Source organism: Athene noctua, chromosome 2 (assembly GCF_965140245.1).
Source record: "Athene noctua chromosome 2, bAthNoc1.hap1.1, whole genome shotgun sequence".
NCBI lineage: Eukaryota > Metazoa > Chordata > Aves > Strigiformes > Strigidae > Athene > Athene noctua.
The window spans coordinates 64,098,394-64,115,626 of NC_134038.1; positions in this window are offsets into that span (position 1 = coordinate 64,098,394).

Genomic DNA, 17,233 nt, shown 5'->3' on the forward strand with positions numbered 1-17,233 from the left:
AGGAAGAGACATGAGTGTAATTTAAAAGACACGGATGTGGAGTTGTCCACAGTGCAACTGACCTTCACGATTTCTCCATGGTGCTCTCTGATTGTCTAAAAGCAAAATACAAACCTCTGGTTTATGCACTGCACTTCAAGAAACTTGAATCCAAGAATTCTAGAGAAACAAGTCAGGGGATTACTTTTAAGCTTATTTTTTATTAGGGTAGCCCAAATATGATAGGGTTATAAATAAAATGTTTCTCATCCTGTACTTACATGGGATACGCTGTTGTCATTTTCACAACTCGGTTTTCTCCTGTGGAGTTGCAATAAAGCAGGTGAGTGAGCACACTTGCTCAAAGCAGCAGGATACACAGCCCTAGTGGCATCCTCCATGTATTTGGTAACAAACAAAACATCTCACAGGCTGGAAAGAAGCTGCAGTGGAGGAGTATACCATATAGAAATAATTTTTGTATATCATCCTGCTTTCTAAACAGCAGAATACTGGTAAGGCAGTATAATATTGTTCTTCTAAAAAGTAAAAAATAAACTTGCCATCGTAAGTGTAAAATTATAATTATGTCCAGGAACAATTAATTGCTATTTCCTAATTAAAGCTTAACCCACTTATTTTGCTGGAGTCCAAGGAACATAGTAAGTCAGTCAGTCTCCCCGTAGTGGGAAGGGTTACAGAGCCTTTTCAGGGTGCCTTCAGTCATCCTCTTTGCTAAAGTTGCATTACATACCCTATCATGGTTAGACCTAAAAGTTATTCACAGACTAGGGAAGCTACAATACTTGCAGCTGTATAGCTGACAGTCTCCTTTCCTCTTGGCCACCTTCCTCAATATCATCACTCCCACAGAGAAAAGGGAGAAAGACCTCAGTAACTGTAATTAGCTTCTGACATTCACATATTTATAATCAGTGACATGGGTTGTGCCCCAGATGAATTGTGTAACACCGTTGGTCTTTTTACCATGCAGCACTAATTACTCTCCTGTTGGCAAAACGCCACATAAATGGAGGAGGTTTTGAGATCTCTAGAAATGTTCTGTAATTTCAGGAGAACGTTTGGTTCCTTTAAAGCTGTGTTTTCTGTGAAATTACTAAAGTGTACTCCATCAGTATGCTTTGTTTTCAAGCCCTGATGCCAGACTGCTAGCTAAATGCAACACTAAGAGATGGGCACACATACAAAATGTTCACGAAGCCAAATAGTACTGAGATTTTCACCAGTGTCTCTTTAAGAAAACTGGCTAGCCTTAAATATCATTACTTTCAAAATGTTCTGAAAAACACCATGTTCCATTAAAACTTCTTTCCATATTGTCTGTGTCTAGAAGTAGTATTTACGAGGATGGGTCCTCAGTCCATAAAGTGCTCCTCATTTTTTTTTGCTGCTTGCATCACCGCGCCAGCTAAACAAGCCTATTTATGTTTCTCAAATAGGGGGACACAACTCTAAAGGATATAACTTTTCCTGCTTTGTGAAAAGCTGACAATATACTTGATAAAATGAAGGCAAAATAAATGTAGCAGAAAAAAAAAATCACCTTTACCTAGGCATAGATATATTAGTGTTCTTAATTTGGATAAATGATAAATACAAGGCTCAAATGCTTTCAAATCTCAGTGAAGGAAAGCTTTTGGGAATCCTTTTTCTTGTAAAATCTCTTCAGTGAAGGAAAAAGAAGGAACTTCATAGCTTGATTTATCATCCTCCTCCTAACTAGATACCTATCACCAGTGAGATTATTTAAGCCCCATGAGATTTCAAGGGTATTAAACTTTTATATGCATGTAGTTTGGCTGCAGAAAAACAAGGTTAAGTGGCTCTTGCTAACATAGATGTCTTGTGGGAATTATTTCTCTCCATATTCCTTGTGAGACTGAAGTTCTGTTTGTCCCTATGGACCAGGCTGGGATCCGTGTTTAAAAAAATTTCTCAAATCCCGTTAAAAGCAAGCAAACGTACGGGAACACCTTCATCAAGATTAGGTGAAGATTAGTCCATCAAGACATCTGGTTTAGAGAACATTGATCTCTTCTGCAGTACCACTTTACCTGGTGGTAGTTTTGCACTGGAGGAGAACAGCTGCGTTCAGTGAGTTTAAACATAATGTTTTAGAACACCCCTGTTGTAATTCTGAAAACTGTTAGCTTAGATTGTTTCTTAAAATGCTGTCCCTGCTTCACTGGCCATGCAGAGCTCCTTCTGCATGACAAGCAGCTCAGAGTGTTCTGTCCTCTCGCTGGATGATGCTTGGCTGGGGAGAAAGTAAAGTAACTGGAAGGTTCAGCTTCACTTTTCGGTAAATGCAAAGCAATAAACATTTCACTGTTTCCTTTTTAAAGCTCCTTCTTCTTTTTCTCTGGGAAAGCACAAAATTATAGCATATGCCAGTTACTTTCTGATGTAAAACTGCCATGTTATTGTTACTAAAGCTCTGGAAAAAATATCACTGCCAGGAAGCCAGAGTCAAAACAAAGACATTTTCATGGAAATTAAGAACATTTTCCAGAGTATAGTTTTGATTGTTGCAGAATTAATAAAAATATATATGCTCAAAACTCCCTTGTCCTTTAGGAAATGAAAACATGTCACTCACCCTTGAAATGCTGTTTTTCCAGAAACATTGTGTGACAGACTACTCAAAATGTGTTTGAGGTAGGTGTGCAACTTGGTCTTAACTTTCCCATATCTGCATTTGTAATAATATTTGGGAATAATAGCGGAAAAAATAATATATGGAAATAATAATATTACTCTGCCATCTACATCACCCCTATTTGAGTCTTAAATCCATTGTATATTTGCTGTATTGTGACAATACGGGGAAGAGGGATACAGCAGTGAGTTCTCCTGTGAGAACCTTCTCGACGTTCCCCCACCTTCCAAGTTAGACCCACCTCTGGCCGAGGACGAGAGACGGTGGCTGTGCCTCCATGGTAACGTATTTAAGAAGGGAAAACTGGGAGAGGGTTGGGAGTTATGAGGAGGAGTTGTAAGGAGGACATCTATGAGAACACTGAGGTCAGTGGAAGAAAGGAGGAGAAGGTAGGGAGGTGCATCAGAGCAGAGACCCCCTGTACCCTGTGGTGAGATGGCAGTGCTGCCCCCCACTGTCCAGATGCCCACCTGCAGCCTTTGGAGGACCCCACGCTGGAGCAGGTGGCTGCACCTAAAGGAGACCAGGACTCTGTGGGAAGAAGAAACCCCCACTGATGTAGTTCGCTACTGGGAGGACTGCAACATGTGGGGGTGACCAACCCCAAAGAAGCTAGGGAACAGCTGCATCCTGTGGGAAGGAATCACACCAGAGAGAGTTCGTGGAGGACTGTCTCCCATGAGAGGAGAACCACGCTGGAGAAAGGGAGAACACAAGGAGTGCTTCCCCCTCCCCAAGGAGAAAGGAGCAGTGGATTGACTGTAACCCTTATTCCCTGGCCCCTGCACAGCAGAGACCAGGAACAAAACTAAGACCAGGAAGAACAGCGGGGTGGGGGGAAAGTGTTTTTAAGATGTGGTAATGCTTCTCATTGTCCCATTCTGTCTGTTAAGTGTCATTGTTAGCGTTTGAATTAAAGTGTTCTTTTTCTTCCCCTAACAAGTCTGGGTTTTGCCCATGACCATAATGGGTGAATCATCTCTCTCTGTCTTTATCTCAGTTCCCAAGCTTTTTGCTTTCTCTTCTAGTTCCCAGTCCTGAGGGGGAAGGTATGAGTGAACTGCATCATGGTGCTCAGTTGTCCTCTGAGCTCAAACCATGACACCTTGATACATAAATATTTCCAGCATGGAATCAAGTTTCAACAAACAATTTAGGCAGTGGAGTCATGATCTTGGGAATGGTTGCAAATAAATGCATGTCTGATACAAGGAACTTTAACAACACACTTAACAAGCAGAGAAGACAGAAATGTGAATAAGATGATTATTGTATCACACGCCAAATGCAGAAATAAAAAGACTAAGAAGATATGCTGGGGGTTTTCACAATTTCAATTCACTTTGCTCTGAGCCTCATCTCACTATCACAAGAGTTCCCATCCATCCTAATACTCATGGGATTATTCCAATGTGTAAATCATCAGCAAGCTGACCTGTTTAAGATTAGGTTCAAAAAACACTGGGGGCGCACTTTGAGTCAAAGCCTACTTTTAGGACTCATTGCAGCCTGTAAGCTGATAGAAATACATATGGAAAACAAAAATATTAAAAAAAAAAAAAATAATTAAAGGATAAAAAGTTTCAAGGAGCAAGTTTAAAGATGACAGTAAGGGCTCATAACTGGCCTCTATATACACTTATGAAATCTGCTTGAAGATGTAGAATACAGTTGGCACTGGAAAAATAAAAATGTCTGAAAGTGAAAAGATCTCCCCCCTTCTTTTTTGGGGGTGAAAATAAGAGGCTTAGTCCCCAGAGAGATAATCATTTGCTCAGAACAGGGAATAATAGAACTCTGGTGAAAATTCTCCTTAGGCAGCTGGGAATGTATATATATCATTATAATATAATATACCAAGAATATTTGAAACAATGATTCCAAACTGTACTGTAAATAATTGAAAAGCGGAAGTATTTGATGTTTTTTCTTAGTAAATTCTCAGAGTTTTTTTATTCTGTATGTTATGTAAAATAATCTGTAGAAATGATAGAAGAATGTGAATTAATACAGTCCTGTATTCAAATTCAGTATATGTAGATTTTCTTAGTGATGATATATAGTTAAAAGTTGAAAATGTAGCAAAAATATCTTGCAAGTAAAAGAAAAGAAAAGAGGGGGGGGGGAAAAATGCTTTTTCAGAAGTCTTGTGGTTGTCCTAGGAGGAATACATGTGATTCCCTTAACTTCATATAGGTCATCTGTAACTCAACAAATAAAAGAAATAAGCACAAGTACCTGCTTCAGTAAAGCAGTTCAGTCTGGAAAGCCTCTGTTTGTCTCTCAGTGTTCAGTATCAAACTACTGCATTTCATTTTAAATATCCACATAGAAAATAATACCAGTTACATAAAAAATGTGGTAAGTAAGCTTATTATTATCTACATAAAGGAGACGACACAGTATGTCTAAAAGAAAGTATCAGGGATTTTAAACTAATAAAAAATGTTAGTTTTAGTTGTCATACATGGCAAGTACAAATATTTACCCATCTATATAGAAGATTTCTGTATATACTTTGGTACAGGCTTTCGCCCAAAGTACTGGTATGGGGAGAGCTCATTCACCCCTGTCCCTCTGGCTGGGGGTGGGATGCCCTCACTCTCTCCAGCTCAGAGCCATACTGCAGCAGGTCAGCCTTGGCCAGCACCCAGACTCCCACCTGGCTGCTCCCCCACAGCAAGATGGGAGTGAAAATGGGGAAGAGTAGGAACAGGAAATCTTGGAGTCTGGGATGAAGACAGGGAGATCACTTGTCAGTTACAGTCAGAGACAAAATAGACTTCAAAGTTAACTCAATTTCTTGCCTGTTATTGCCATTGTTGCCCATATTGCCCCATGACTTGGTGATGTAGGCAACCTGCCGCAGTGGTGGAGCACCCATGTGGGTTGGCTGTGGTGGCATCTCTAGCTTCAGATCATGTACGTGCACCTTTCTCCACATCTTAAAACCTCCCAGTACTGTGCACCTTTGCAGGATAATCATGTTTATCCAACCTCCATTTAATTACAGTTCCCCTTCGTCTGAATCACAGTTATGTCCTCTAGCATGAGTTGCCTTCTTGTATTACTCCCCTCAATTAACTCTATTAACCTTCATTTATCCAAGTGCATTTTCACTTTTTATTAGGAACAGGATTGTTTTGCAATTTCAACACTAGTTCTTTTTTTTCACTGACAACGTTACAATCTCAGCTATAACAATGTCTTATTACAGCTGTTTTACACACAAACTAAATATGTGGCTGTATTTCCGAAGAACTGATTTGCTTCATTAGCACTACAACATCCATAGAAGAGCTGGAAGTCAATTGCTATTTTGTATGCTGTCTAGGGCTATACATTACCCTGTGTTAAATAACACAAAGCCAAATCCCAATGGTGGAGCATAGATTTGCAGAATGCCACTAGTTGTTTTTCAACATGATACCTGGCAAGGTCTAGGCACCCTCTCCTCATCTATGGGGATGCAAAGCCACTGTATTCAGTTGTGTGACACTGGTAAGGTTAAAAATAGAGGAGAAAAATAGCTGAGATCTCAAGATTTAAAACAGAGAGCAGCTTTCTATCAACTGTCTTGAGCATAAAAGCCTCATAATAAGCCACAAATATTTTTCCCTGAAAACATTTGTGAAAGATGTCCTATTTTACTAAATTTTTGTGTTCTTCCTACTTCTTTTCCCCAAATTTCTCTTTTAACACCTTTTTTGGGAGTCCTGCCAGCCTCTACATATATTTCCCTTTTCCTTCAAAATATTGTGTCTAACTTCCATGTCTGCATTTCTCTTCTTTACCTATATTTAATTTAACAGAATGAAAGCTGAGGAAGAAATATTATACCTTCAGTTTCCAAGGTTTCTAGAGCTGGCGGCTTTTCTCCTGCGGCTTTCTGCAACTTTTCCATCATGCTGACTCACTTAAAAGGTGGTATGAAATCAATGTCTACACCCTGTAATTCAGCATCATCTGGATGATAAGTAATCTTACAGAGACCAAATATTTTACTGTATGTTAAGGTAAATAAAGTGAAATTATTTTGGGGAAATCGTTTTCATTTTACTGAATGATGTCTACATGAAACGGTGGCAGTTTAACATTCAATGTAATGCCTGTGAAAATCTGGAGGCATGATTATATCAATATACTATATGATACACAATGTTTTATATCCAAAATAAGTCGGAAATTAATCCCTGCCCCATCAAAAACTAAACTATTAATCCCAAAGAACAATGTCATCCAAATCAGCCCACTACCACATTCTGCAACTATTTGCATTTTAATGTGGCATGTTTCTACATAAACACATACATATGCACATGTGCATATGCATAAAAACATGTATAAATACATCATGTGGAGCATATAAGTTAGATAATGCATATTATGTATACATGATAGAAATATCTACCTACCTACCCACCTATATATGTGTGTATGTTCTTGACCTCACCTCAGTAAGCTTTCGTGTAACATCCAAGTAAAACAGCTTCTGAGGCCATTCAGAACCAGACACCTACCATTACTGACTGAGTCATACCAGAGAGGAGGTCTCCAGTGATCTTCCCAAGATCACTGTGATCCATGTAAGCCACACAGAACTCACAAGTGGTGAATTCTGGATGGTGGGTCGGATCAACCCCTTCTTTTTTTAACTGATGTCCAGCACCCCATCCAAACTTTCAATGACTGACATCTACAAAACTCCAGACATCTCACAGTGGCAAATACTTCAAGGGGAATTAAAAAGAAGAAATCAGATAAGCAGAAGGATGTGACTTGTGCTAAGATTAGAGCCAGTCAACTCTAATCTTCTCTCCTGCACTGAGTGAATAATGATGGCAGTTTCTCCTTGATAATCCCTTACTCCATCCTGCATTGTAATGGTAAAGGCCAGAAAAATAGTGCTGCATTTGCTGGTGGTTGTCGGCCTTTGGGATAAAATCCAAAATTAAAGTATATATGGATTTGGCCTTTGCAGTTTTGTAAAAACACATTTTTCATGTTGAAAGTATTAATTCTAAACCAACTGCCGATGTCACAGTCAGCCCCGTTTACCCACAGGCTGGCCATTGTTCTGTACCAGCCTCATGAAGGATGTGACATAGTGACTTCCTTTTCATGGAGGACTGGGCCCATGCTCCCTAAGTGAAGTGTTTCTACATGACGTCTCCAAAATAATTATCCACCACAACATAAGTATCAACACATAAACACATAAGATCAAAGAAAAGCTAGTACTTTAAAAAATGAAACCATCATAATGTCAAGGAAATGAGTATGTATTCCACGGACTGAAGTCTGTGGTTTTAGATTTAACACACTTCTGTGAACATTGTCAAGCAACACTGCCATCAGTGAGCAACCTTGCAGTGTAAGACCATTCACTACTTTTGCTATATGCCCAGTCTGGTGTGGTTACACTGTTGTACCTTGCAATAGAGTTCAGGAGCAAGCAGCACATGCCTATCCATGCTGAGGTCACTGTGATGACTTATAAAGGGTTTTGTTGCTGTGCCCGCTGGTGTCATACTCATGAGAGTCTCCACTTTTCAAATGGCAGACATTTGATGGCTTTCTAAAAACTGTATTATATGCAGTCTTGAAGCCCTGGGGAAGGTTCCCATCTCTTAATTCAAAGGTCATTCATCTCTTCCCTGGGAATAATAGGTGGTTTGCTGGAGGCCAGCTGCAGGCCAGTCTTTCAGACCTCTGTGTACCATGCATATTCTTCAGGCCATGCTTTCTGCAGTCACTCCATGCAGATCATACTGGGATTTTAAAAACAAGAAATAAAGTGAATATTTTTGGAACTGCCTATACATCCCTGCTGCAATGCATAGGGTTACATGAGAAGCACACTTTCACACTGACATAATTTCCTTAGTAGAAATAAGGACTTGTCAGTAATGATACAGATATTTTCTGCATCACATAAACCAGTAATGAGCGCAAGGCTGGGACTCAGAAAATACTGATGCTAAGCTAAATTCTGTTACCTATCCCTTCTGTGGGCCTGGAGTGAGTATTTTTGTCTTTCTCTCTGCTGTAATCATCACCTGTCCCAAATGAGTGTTGTGATAATCAGGTAACAAACTGAAGCTACAGAAAGCCTGGGAAGATAGGCAGGAGCCCTCCGAACAAAACAATGAGTTTGAGAAACCCAGAGGGATGGGTTTTCAGAAACTCGAGTATTTCTTAATCACATTTCAAGTCAGGTACTCAAAAGCATTTTTCCAGGAAGATCTCATCACTTCTATTAAAGTGATGAGTAAAGAAATTATCACATAATATGTCATGACATAAAAAAAAAAAAAAAATCACAATATCAACCTTTCTCTTAGACCATACCTCAAGAAATCCATGATTATACAGGAAGTTTCATAGAAAACTGATAACATTAGAGCTGATTAATGAAGGGCGAAAGTGTCCAGTAGCCCAAGCCTAGTATTCCTGGACATTCCACTTCCCTGCACTGCAGTTAATCTCTGGCTTTAGTGAAAAGCTCTTCAGACTTGAAAAAGAATACAACAATAACCAGAAACTCACTTTTAAACTCAGATTAAAAAATAAAGCAAACCAAAGAGTTTTATGCATAACAGAATGAAACCTATCACTTGAGGACAGTATGAACTTCTTTATGCATATAAAGAATAAAATACATTTCTCTGCGATGGATGCAGCTTTCTTCTGATGTGAACAGGAGCCATAGCACCGCATGCCATGAGTGCAAGCACACACATCGCCTCATGATATAAGGGGCTGCATGACTACCAGCAATTAAAAGTCATTGAACTGCCACCTACTGTAATGACAATGCTGTAATTTACAAAATGTGATCTGGAAGATCATTTTAAGCCTCACCATCACATGGTACTACAGGGTTTTCTTTTTGACTCTTTACAGCTTAATTCCTTAGAAAGGTTTCTTTGGCTGACTTGATGGGTCTGGCTGGGGAGGGGCAGGCGAGGCTGGAGCACAGCACCTCATCTCCAGGTGTAGGGACAGGGCACAGAGCCTGTGAGTGTGAGTCCCTTATGAGCACAGCTGCCCTAGGTGGGAGGAAGGAGGAAGAACAGGTCTGGAAACAAGATCCAGCTGAACACAGGTATATTATCTTCCACTGCAAGTGGTCTAACAGCTGGACTGGTTGACATTTTGCTCTCTCGACTGACTTTTGGTGAAACACATGCAAAAAGAAGTTTGCATGTTTGTGTCTCAGATGTGCATCTCATAGACCTTGATCTACAGCTGCTTTGGCCGCAGAAGGATTACACAGATAATCCCTCTTGAGGAACTGATGCCGGCAGTCTGTGCACTCAAACTAACAAGCACATCGCAGCAAACGGTCAGGGAGAACAATCCACAAACTCAAGTGTTTTGGCAATGAGCAAATTATTTGTAAGAGAGAACAAACCTAAGGGAACAATAAGGCAATAATCTGCCCATCTGTAGTTCACAAGCAAAAAGGACAGAAAAAATTCATTAATATCTCTTCACTGTAAATAACAGGTCCAACCATATGATACCTGGCTCTCACAGAACATTTGCTTAAAAGTTGGTGGAAGTAAGTGGGAACACTTAACAACTTTTTAGTCAACACTTGAAAGTTTTACATTATTTCATGTTCATGCATATTAATTAAGCTTTCTAGGAATTTTTGTAATAGATTCTCACCAATCATGGAAAAAAGCCACAAAGTTGAGAGCAGATCTTGATTCTTCTACATGACAAAATTAATAGATGCTGCAAGAAAGGATTGAGCTTTCCTAAGAGTGAACTGGGAACTTTATTAGGAGACAATAAATAATATTACCCTAAACCCATTCACATTCCTTCTCAACGCCCTAGAACATTCCTTCTACAATCTTTCCTGATTTCAAGAAACAGTAACTACCATCAGTAAAATCCTTATCTGCAAAGAATGCATGCTCCCTCGGTTTTGCCATAATTTGTAGTTTAGCACCACCTTCCTAGACACCAAAGAATGACAGCTTTGCACTGCCAGATATTTTGGCTTGAAGTCTGTGTGCAAAAGGGAAAGTACAAAGAAGGGCGGTTATTTCCCAGTCTGGTTTAATTACTAGATATTTTTAATCACGAGATAGAGTTCTCCGTCCTCAGCAATTTTTAGAGCTCATCAGTTTTTAAAAACTATCCCACAGCAGACTAGTGCTCCCTGTAGCACTTCAGTTGTGGCAGCTCTATCAATAGCTGTGGATCTGTGCTGCCACAGTTTCAGGGCCCATTGCTTATGTTTCCAAGTCATGAAAACAGAAATTTCTAATGTAAAATGTAGTTTATGTTGAATGTAGTGTATTTTCGTATTAAAAAGGAGCTTGTGAGTGCCTGATCCAAACATGGTATATCTACTCAACATTCTCGGTGCCAATTTCAACTTATTTCCTACACTTAATAATAAATATTAAGGAAAGAGTTTTAATGATTCCTTGAAAAACAAACAATTTATAGTGACAGTTGTCAGCCTCATAGTCTACAATATAAATACTTTCTTCCATAATCCAAGGAGATGATAAGAAAAACAGTAAAGGTGACAGACATAGGGGTAACTGACCTGCATTAGTGTCAAAGACAAGCCCATACCTCAAAGAAAATTCAAGCAAAGCATGTAGATTTTATTTTTTTTTAATGCATTCTTCAGTTTTCCCATTCTGCATGTTCCCCAGCATGTCCTCACTTGCATGGGGCATGTCCAGGATCAGCTAACCAAGAATAAGCTTAATTACAAAATTACCTTACAGTCACCCTCTGCAAAACCTTATTCTAGGCTGAGTTATCTTATCTTGTGACCCAGAAGCTGCCTATACCCCTCCATGACATGGCCTGTTTTACAGAAGTCTCACATACTGGTGCCTATTAAAAAAAAAAAAAAAAAAAAAAAAAAAAAAGTTCTGTTTATTTTCACTTGGCTTAGTGCTTTACTTCAGTGCTATATCAGAGACTCACAGAAGGTGCTCCCCAACACGTGGTCACAACATTCAGGGTGACACATTGTGACCATCCTGCCCCTGTTTCTCCCGACAGCCCAGTGGCTAAACTGCTCACTGCCGTGTTGGATGCTGAAACTGCATCCTCCCTTAAGCCTTTGCTTCCCTCTCCAGTTGTAAAATTACTGTCCACCTAGAAAATGCTTTTAGTATGGGGGAAACCTCTTAAGCATTTTATGTCTTAGTTTCTTTGCCTATGCAGTTACTCAAGCATAATCTGACTGTGAATATGAAGCAACCCCTCATTTTTGTCTCTTTGGAGGAAGAAAAAAAATTATATTGCATATTAATTAAAAAATTACATTGCATATCGCACTTTCCCTGCTAGGTCTCCACCCATCTATCACATACTTAATTTCCCAAAATCAGAACCTCACTGGCAACTGACAGTGGTTTTGGTTATGGCAGTGAGCTAAGGGAAGGACACGTGTTTATGTCTGATGACTCTGGGCAACAACACAGAGAGAAGAGAAGATAATAAATGAGAAGAGATGAGCTGTAGGTGTCAGCCTTTAAAATCTTCCCTGAACTCCACATGTGAATCAAGTATGGTTTCTGGAGACAGCCTCAAGAATATGCATGTGAATGAGTCCTTTAAGTGGATTAGTTTAATTTCTTCACACTTTTGTGTGGATATTCTCATTCAGAATTTTTAAAAGTTGCCTTAATTTCATTTACTTAATTTCCAAGGAGAACTAAAGCAGATTGAAGTAAGGATACTGTAATTCTGGCTAACAGTGTCCACATAATACTGTATAATGCAATTCTTGCCTTTTCAATTTAGTTTAGTTTGTTTGGACTGCATTCCCAGCATGGCCCTGAGAAGGCAAACACCTGTTTGAAGAATGTCACAACAGCACAATTTTAAACAAATATATATTATTTTCTTGTCCTTATTAATGTAGCATATAAACTTTTCCATAGACCTTGCTACTCAATAAAGGCATCTGCATAAATGGATCTGCATGGTCACATGGTACATATTTTTGATACTTCTGTTAAAATTTGAATTTGACTTTAATTCCACCTGGAGTTTGCACAGAAAATGTATTATGTCTGAGAGTTCTTACAACTGTATATATTTACACTTGCAGAAATTGCTGGTTTTCATACAGACATGCCCAGTGTAAACAGGTTAACTCCTACTTAGTAGGAAAACTAGTTTTAGATGTCTGTACTTCCCTTGGCTCTCCAGATCTTCTTAGACACCGAATGTTATCTCTAAAACCCCTCTCAGATCCAGATCAGCCACAGTGTGGGACAAGGAGCTCAGCTGGGAAAGCCATAGGGAGGACTCAAGCATCATGGCATTTTCCAGTCATAATGTTATATCCCTGTTCATTAAATTGATTTTGGCAGTCTGACTTCTCTTTGTAAAACATCTGCACTGTAGATGAGCCAGCAGGTATCTTTGAGGTGTTAACACTGGATAGCAAGCCCTTTACAGCTCTGTTTCATCAAAAGCCACAGTCCTGGAAAGCACAGCCCAGAGAATGGGCAGCTGCCCTGGGCTGGCGGTAATTCTCCATCTTCCTCTCCATCACCCTCAACATTGCTGGTGGTGGCAGAGGTCATAGCTTGGCTGCACACACAAAGGAGAAAGCAACACCTGGGGACTTCTGGACCTCATGAAAGAGTGGCCTGGATAAGGGTCTGTGGGCTGCCTGCAGAAAATAAAGTCCAGGTTGAAGCAGAAAAGCCACACATTGGGAGCTATGGGATCACTCCCTTCAATACTTTTCTTTTGTGTAATCCATCTTCCCTCATAAGTGACTGGTAAGTCAAATATTGCGGGCAGAAATAGATTTCTACCTCAAATGTACTGGCCTGGTGAAAACATTTGTTTGCCAAGCAGTTTTCTCTCTTTCAGGTAAGTGAACTTTGCAATTAGCTCCCTGAGCATTTTATTTGCATGAAAATCATGCCGTTAAAGATGCTCTCTTTATCTTCTAGCTGCTGCACTTCAAATTTGATGGCATTACTGTCCTGTTGGAAATTTGAACAGAACAAAGGGCATAGAGAGAACAGAAGGCACAAGTTTTAACAATTATTGTTTGATGAATACGAAGCGATAGAGCCAACTGTAAAAGCTAGAAAAGTCCTGCTTACAGTTGTTTAACAACTTAGAATTAAATTTTACACAACGAGCATCTGTTATCAGACAATTTTCCCCAACAATCCTTCACCAAAAGCTTCAGCCAAGATAGTTTGCCCATTTCTGGTGTCAAGGCTGAACAAAAAAACCATGTCTCCATTTCTCCTCTGCCTGCTCTAAAACACTAAGACCCTCTTCTGGCAGCTCTAGCAACCTCTGATCTGAAGTAGAGATTTTGAATTTGCTTCTGCAGCAGAAATGTGGCCTTTTATCCCCATGAAGATCCAGGCAAACTTTGCCAACACACCAAAAAGTGATAATTACCTTTGCTTCCCACAGACCAATGTTAGTGCCCTCTGCCTGTGGTTAACCCTCAGTAACCAGGACTGAACAGCCCTTCCTGGGTCATGGCCCCCTCAAATGCCTTGGGGTCCCCAAGCCTCAGCACACCCAGGTGACCATATCCCATTCTGCCCTGGCTGCTGTGTCATATCCATGTGGATATCCCTCTGGGAAGCAGGAAATCCCCTAGAGGCTTGCAAACAGCCTTTCTCCTGACATCCCAACCTTTCCTTCAGGATATATGGCAAGCGACAGGGAATAGCTTTCTTGGAAAACTTTTTCACCATATTTTTAAAAGGTAACATCTTACTTATTCTTGAGTGAAACTTTTCTGTGTGCTGATAAGATCCACGCTTGGAAAGGTGAAGCCAGCTGAACAGCTCACCGCTGAATCATAATTGTGCAGCTGCAAAAGCCATTCAGCAGACCCAACGCAGCTGCTGTGGGGAGCCTGGAACCTCTGCTTGGGCACCCAAGAGATGACTTCTGATTAAAGCAGAGCTGTGAGATTCTGCTATAGATAAGAATATCCATCACTAAAAAAAAAAAAAAACACCTTATGTAAAAATTTATTCCAACATGGATTTGTTCTTCCTTATCCTCCTGTAGGTTGTGAGCACTGGCTTTTTATCCTCAGTAATTGTGGCAGCCCCATCACATCCCTGACAGGGGCAGGGGCTGGCAGATCTGGTACATCCCACCTCACCCTGGGAATCAGTGGCTCCTTCAAGGACCATGTCTCAGTTAGACCCAGTCATGTCCACAAGCCCTTAGGTTTTTCCTGTCACAATAGAAAAGGTGATAAGCAGAGGCTGGAGGAGAGGTCTGTAGCAATGGAGGAGGATGTTTCTCCAAAGGCGTTTAGCAACAGCTCATACTGAATATTTGCAAACTTTCATGTACTGCTAGCAATTGAAAAATTTGAAAAAAAATGACCAAATTGTCTTAGGTCACCTGTAAAAACAGCTTAACTCATACAGATTGCACTCTGCAGGTATACTGGGGAGGAGGCTGCCAGCAAACAGCAGTGAGGACTCACTGGGATCCATCACCTCTTCCCTTGACACACTTGGATCAGGGAGGCATTTATTTCCATGGCATAACAACAGAAACTCCTTAGTTTTAAGACCAGCTCAGACTCATTAAATTCACTCTGATGCCTTTAATGAGTTTCTTTTTCCACTTCAGAGTTCCCAATGTGGTAACTGGATTAATTGGTGTTTACATAGAACTTGGTGATGGAAAGTCTTGGTTAAATGTGTTCTGTAGGTTTAGCACTGTTTGGACTACAGATTCAAAAATTGCAATATGAAGTTATTTAAGGGTTTTCATTCAGCAAAATACTTAAGAGCATGTTTAAAGATAAGAATTTGGGTTAAGAACTCCACTAATTTCAAGCCTAACTTTATGAATTTCTTACACAAAATGAGCAGTTTTCCATGTTGGCATGTATGCCAGATTTCAACAATATTTTATTTAAAGGTACAAGCAAATTACATTTTTGTCAGACATCTGTAAATCTGCTGAAAATGTATCTGAGTTATTTTGCATAAATAATTCTCAAATGTATACTGGGAGATTTTAAATGTTTGGAGACAGATGCCTCTTCTCCATCCTTGAAGAAAAATTGAGAATAAAAGTGTCTTTAACTGTTTAGAACAGATGGTAGGGCAATAAAAGTGCTGAACAGCTATAAAGCAAGTGTCAGAAAATTACATCCATCAGAGAAGACCAGGAGCAGTGAGATGCACAAGTACAGATACTAGAAAGTTACTTAAGAGTAAAGAATGAGACTTTTTAACCCACATGTCATATTATGTCAGGCCCTACGTGTTTTTGGTCCTCCTGATGCCAGTCTGCAATTGAGTGGTGAACAAAAAATACAGTTAATTTCTTTAGTGGAAACAGGTCCATCTGTATTCAGCATTTATCACTCATGAGCAGCAGCAGTTGTATACTGTATGCATTATTGATTTCTTCACTCACCAGTGCTGAAAACAGTGAACATTTTTCACTGTATCTTCAAAATACTCTACCACACATGCTGAGAAACGATTTTTCCTGCTCTTCTCTGTCTTCTGCTCCAACTTGCCCTGTTACTACTTCCATGCAGAACTGAAAGGAAGCAGGTTTCCCTGCCTGGGTAGTCAATGTCGATACTCAGCACCTGATGTACTCACATATGTGTTCATTAATGATTTCAGTGATAAAATTGTCTGTCTGCTACTACCTGAATTTCTGTGGTCTACGACAACTTATTTTCAGACTTCTGTAAATATTATTCTTAATGCTTATTAAATGATTCATCATTACATTATTCTTTTTACAGATATTATCTCTAGCACTCCAGAGCTTAGTGAAGATCTGTGAAACAAAACACTTCTATTCTGCACATGGGATGAGACAATCTCATGCACAAATAGAGGCTGGGTGATGGATGGGCTGAGAGCAGCCCTGCAGAGAAGGACTTAGGGGTATTAGTGCACGGAAAACTGAGTATGAGCCAGCAATGTGCACTCACAGTCCAGAAAGCCAACGGTATCCTGGGCTGCATCAGGAGAAGTGTGGCCAGCAGGTCAAGGGAGGGGATTCCCCCCGTCTTTGCTGCTCTTGTGAGACCCCACCTGGAGTACTGCATTCTTATGTTGGGCCCCCAACATAAGAAGCCCTGTTGGAGTGAGTCTAGAGGAGGGCCACAAAGATGATCAGAGGGATGAAGACAGCCTGAGAGAGTTGAGTTTGTTCAGCCTGGAGAAGAGAAGACTCTGGGGAAACCTTATAGCGACCTTCTAGCACCTGAAGGGGGCCTACAAGAAACCTAGAGAGGGACGTTTTACAGCAGCATGTAGTGATAGGGCAAGGCATAACTGCTTTAAACTGAAAGAGGGTAGATTTAGATTAGATGTAAGGAAGAAGTTCTTCATGGTGAAGGTGGTGAGACACTGTAACAGGTTTCCCAGAGAAGCTGTGTCTTCCCCCTCCCTGGCAGTGTCCAAGGCCAGGTTGGACGGGGCTTTGAGCAACCTGGTCCAGTGGAAGGTGTCCCTGCCCATGGCAGGGGGGTTGGAACTACATGATCTTCAAGGTTCCTTCTAACACAAACCATTCTATGTTTCCATAATTATCTCT